General features: G+C 49.5%; 1 pseudogene; it reads left to right on the forward strand.

Moving 5' to 3' along the window:
* Nucleotides 1-3,489: 3,489 nt before the first annotated feature.
* LOC146174396 (uncharacterized) lies at nucleotides 3,490-4,976 on the forward strand (annotated as a pseudogene).
* The last annotated feature ends 585 nt before the right edge of the window (nucleotides 4,977-5,561 follow it).

The following is a 5,561-nucleotide window of genomic DNA, read 5'->3' on the forward strand; positions in this document are numbered from 1 at the left end:
AGGGTCGCCATAAATGCAAATTGGACAGACAGTGAATGTGCTACCATCTTGAGCACTTGCCTTAGCGGTGAAGCATTAAGTGTGTTTGGAAGACTTCCTCCTGAGGATGCAGGCAGCTATAACAAAGTGAAAGCTGCATTACTTAAAAGGTTTACGTTTACAACGGATGGGTTTCGTGAGAAGTTCAGGACTGGAAAACCTATAAACGGTGAAACGGCAACACAGTATGTTGCGCAACTGAGTCATTATTTCGACCGCTGGACTGAACTCTCAAAAATTAAACTTGAGTATGGCGCACTTCGCGAACTCCTAATTAAGGAACAATTTCTGGGTAGCTGTCACCCTGGTTTGTCGCTTTATTTAAAAGAAAGAAAGGCACATACATAGGATGATATGATGGAGCTCGCAGACCAGTATTTGGAAGCCCAGGGAGGCGAAAATTTGAGCAAAATTGTAAATTCTGAAACCCCTCGAAAGCCCGAATTCCGGCAGACACAACTTAGCGTGAAGTCAACCCCGATGTGTTATCTCTGCGGACAACTAGGCCATTATGCACCTAACTGCCACAAACTCGCAACCAACAATCCATCCTCGTGTTGGAAATGCGGACAAAAGGGCCACAAAGCAATGTCGTGTCCCGACGCTGACAAGGCAGCACCGCAGGCGGCATGCGCGAGGACTCCGTCAGAGTCAGAATATCGCCTGGAGGAAGAAGATGCCGATGGCTTTGTTGAGCTTAAGAACGGCAGGAAAGTCCGCGTGGTGCACGGCCAAGAGGAGGAGGAAGCAGAGAGAGGGGTTAATCGGAAGGACAAGAAACTCCGGGTGGTGAACGCCGTAGTACATGCACAACCTGGAGCTGCGGTGAATCGTATGCCGGTTTCGAGGGGAAAGATAAACGGAAAATCAGTTTCTGTGCTACGAGATACAGGTAGCAGTGCCGTAATCGTTAGACGCAGTTTGATTCATGAGAATGATCTAACTGGCGAGAAATGCCCTGTTAGGCTAATGGATGGCTCAATTCAATTACTCCCTGAGGCAAAATTGGAAGTGCAGACGCCATACTATTCTGGAAAACTGACAGCCCTGTGCATGGAACGTCCCATATACGATTTGGTGTTGGGAAATATCAAGGGCGCAACATTTCCCGAGGATCCTGATCAAAGTCCCGCACCTGTGCGCTGCAAGGAATCTAAAAAGAAAAAGGCAAGGCGAGGAAAGCAAGGCCATGAGAAGCCGGAAGAAAAGCCTCGAGACAAGAATAAGCAAAAGGAAGCACCTCAGGAGGAAACCGAAAAGAAAGCGACAACACGGGAAATAAAGTCAGCAATGCCTAGGCCTTCGTTGATGCAGGCAGCCCAAGTGTTCGTCCTACTTATGGGGGCGATACTTGGGATATTTCACCTTCAGCGGAAGGAATACCGGTGCCTAGAAAAGAACACTATTACAGTGATTCTTTTTGTTGGTCTGTGCGCGTTGGCACAGGTTCCCGTGTATCTGTCGGCGCTTCCGGTTGTAGGGGCAATTATCGGCACACATTGGTTGTGTGATTTGCAAGAGAATAAGTCCTGCCTCAGGAAATTTTCAGTAGCCCGATCGGAGAACATAGAAACATCTCAAATGCGAGAGACTATAGCGAAGGCAGAATCCCTGGCGGACAGAAGCGTGTCACGCACTGATCGCGGGTTAGAATTACGCTCGGAAATTTAGGTTTGTGCGCTTCGCATTTGAAAAGCGGTGTGTTGTTGATTCCTATGTGTATCTGACGACAGCGTGGTGCTGTTTGTGAACATCATGGCATTGATGTGTGAATTTTGTAATGTGTTATTACGGTGTGTGAAATTTGTGCAATGTGTGGACATTTGCCCCATATATTTGTGAGCGCATGCATGTGCGCGCGATGTTCGTGGTTGTTGTGAATATAGTGGGACAATATTCTTTAAGGGAGGGGCAGTGTCGCGAAATCGGCGCCCATTTTCATCAAGCCGGTACAGCGCTAGGCACGCGCGGCGTCGCGTGGAGAGCATGGAGAGAAAGGCCCCTTCCCCGCGCGGGAGAGCGCGTAGCTTTGTACGCGCTGCCGTGACCCTCTTTCCCATTGCCCGGGGAGGACGGTGGTTCATCGGCCTGGAACGTGCCAGGCCTTTCGAGAAAGTTCTATAGGACCTGGCCAATGACGACGCGCGGCTCGACTGGAGGAGAAGAGGGAGCTATAACCAGCGAAGTTATGTGTGTGCGCGCGCTAGCTTTGACGCGTGCTAACAAACAGACGCGGCGCGCCCTATTTAAAGAGACCGCGCCGCTTGATGAGCCAGTCAGTCAGTCAGTCAGTCAGTTCGTCCGTGTTTTGCGACGTATTCGCCTGTGCTTCGGCTGAACTCCCGGGGATCACCCGCTGCTGGCAAGCCCACGGACTTTCAAGGGAGCGGCGCTCGTCTCGTATAGCGGCCACATCGTGACTCTTGAGGCGTCGGACTGCAACAGTGCCCGGTGAACAATTTGGTGTTTGTTTATGTACTCTCTCGTGTTTCATCTGTTGTAAAGCCTTTACGTTATTGGATACCTGTGTAATTGCATGCTTAGCGTTTGTATTCTGTGAACCTCTCGTCTATGTATTTCAAGTGATCTTGCGTATTCCTTTGTATCGTCTCTTGCTGTGCATAAATTGTGTTTTGTTTGTTACTTGTGACTCCGATTCTTTCTCTGGTTTGAACCGGCGACCGCTGGGCACCAAACGACCACCCCCTTCTGTCACTACAAGGTAGTTGAATTTCGGCTCAGCTTGCCACGCAGGTCGAGGGCATCTCCTTCGTGACCGGAACAGCTACCCCACTCACTCTAAGGGTGTCTGGGAGTGTGCGCACCGTTAAGGGCGCATCATTAATAATACCCCCTTAATTATTAACGGGTGACACCGAGCGATGGGCCCATGAGAGAAAGAACAACAGCATACAGCGCTTATAATGCATAATATTTGGAGTGTTTCTCAAGCTTTCGCGCTTCTTCTTACTCTGCGTATGAAGCAGCCGAGCCCTCGATCATCGCAACGCGTCCCGAACTGTTTGCATAGAAATAAGGTTTAGTTACACGCAATATAGGGTCATCGCTGCGGCGCTTGCCGGTATTGAAGCTTGGTCGCACTTTTTGCCTAGAAGGGTTGTACTAAAGCTTCGTGTTCAGCGAAAATTACGCCCTTGGTAGCAGAACACCACCGAAGAGCCGGCGTTGGTAAATTTGCCAGCGATGTCAAACTCCACATGTTAAAATTCCAGTGCACAAAATAGCGCGCATAGGCGCTCAGAACATTAGTTACAAGTCATGCGAGCAGACAGGAAGCTCTAATAATCAAGAAGTTGTAGTTGTTAGAGCAGTGGCAATGGGGCCTGTAGACAGCGAAACATGAAGTCCCAACCTTGTAAATGCGGGTCATGACATAAAATGCAGAATTGTTTCAAAGAACACCAGTTCTCGGTGTGGCGAGCCATTCTGCTTCTGGACGCCGTAGTGTGCAGACGCAGGATGCTTGGCTCCTCGCGAGCTGTGGTAACGGCCAATGATGGCCGTGGAACATCGTTTTTGGAAGGACTTCAAGATTACAGGATTGTACTGCCACCGCTGCGTACCGGGGAAAGACTTAAAACTATGCTTGTTCTTCACTGCGACATCAATGGAAGGCCTTACAGGATATATTTCTGCCAACCGATGAAAGACGCCGGTGTCATCGAACAGGTAGGGGGTACCGGCGCATGTTAGATGTCTCATGTCTGGTTAGTCAGCTTTCGAACTTAAGAGGCAAAGAAAAAGTTACTTGGCTCAGGGCGCATCCTTGTTAAAGGAAAAACATGCGTGCTTTTTGACCCCGAAAGGCAAGAAGTAAGACTTAAAGTGCACTGGTGCGCGTTCAACGTCAGCAACGATACGTTGAAACGCGCGTTTGCTGTATACGGCAAAGTGAAAGAAGTATCTGGCGACAAATGGAAGACTAAAACCGGTGTGTTACTTACTTCATAATTATAATATTGCTACTGGAATATTTGTGTGCTAGCGCTGATCTGTCTGAATTGTATTTTTTTCTTCTTATTATTATTATTAGTAATTTACAATTTTATTCCTTTTTTCATTGCTTTCTATTACATCGCCTCAAAATTTCAAATTTTTTCAGCAACACTAGCTCCTAATTATTAGGTTATCTACCATACAGTCAAATCGACATCATCAAAAATATGTCACCTACAACGACTTCTGGCCAATCCCCCACTGTGGGTATGTGCCATTATAACGAGTGAGAAGAAGAAGACTGGCGGTTTTCAAAACGCTGAATCGACCACCCGAGTTCTTCGGCTGATACTTCGTGAAGGCGACAGCCTGGATCGCATACCACATCAGATGCGTATCGGGAACGCCACCGTTTTAGTCGTCGTCCCAGGGCGGGCGCCGATATGCCTGCGCTCTCACAAGCCTAGCCACATCCGCGTGACTGCAGTGTACCCAAATGCAATTAGTGCCACGCTTTTGGGTACGAAGAGGCGGAATGCACGAGATCGTATGCCCGAGCTGCTGGAAGAGGAGCATTCGGCGATAACAGCGAGCTGCACATGGATGAGAATGAAGCGGAGAAGGCAGCCTCGAACGCAGCGGTTGATGAACAAACGGACGCAGTGCAGAGCAATGGAGAGGGATGCGCTGAAGAAGATACTCCTGCATCAAAGCTTAGTCCACCAGAGTCGGATACCACGAGCAGTACTACCGGTTCGCCGCAACTTGCCCTGAACTCTACTGGAAAAGAGAGTATGACAGCTATGGACTTTGATTTTGCGACGGCTAAACGGCGCCATGATGAGCTGACTAGAGAGAGCCAGGAGCAGCGACTGCTGCGTCTAGAACGTCAGTGGTGCGTCGCCGATGTGAAGAAGCAGCGCGTCACGAGAGGGACACGATCGCCGTCGCTTCCTCGCGGCGACAACCCGGAATCCTAAACAATGGCGGGACGGCACTACATGGCGCGGCGCTGTGCGCGCAAAGGTAAGCGCCAAACGGGCATCCTGGCCTTGCTAAGCGATGGCGTCGTTTGAAAGGAGCATTCTAGTAGCAATGCTCAATATCAGAGGTCTGTCCTCCAGAAGGAGGCAAAACCAACTGTTGCGACTAGTTGCAGAGCAGAAACTAGATATTGTAGCGCTGCAGGAGACCAACATCGAGAGTCAAGACCAGACCGACAGTGTGGTGCGCACTTTCAGCAGTCGATATGATGTTTGCGTGTGTCATGCGGTAGGGACTTCGGCAGGTTGTATGCTTTTGATTCGCCAATCGTTGGGTGCGGTTCTGGAAAGCGTTGTGACCACTGATAGCGGTCGTTGGATTATCTGTGACATCACATTAGCTGTATTTACGCGCACACTAATTCAGATGAGAGGCGAAAACTTTATGCAAATATCAGCTATTACTGTGACACAGCCCCTTCATGGATCACTGCCTTGTCGTGGCGGAGGGGCTTGCGAAACTCGATGAAGTCGTGAGCTCTGCTGTGTAGAGCCACCCAAGATAGACACGTCACGGCAGTG

This window comes from Amblyomma maculatum, chromosome 11 (genome assembly GCF_055883805.1).
Source record: "Amblyomma maculatum isolate TAMU_Amacu chromosome 11, ASM5588380v1, whole genome shotgun sequence".
Classification (NCBI taxonomy): domain Eukaryota; kingdom Metazoa; phylum Arthropoda; class Arachnida; order Ixodida; family Ixodidae; genus Amblyomma; species Amblyomma maculatum.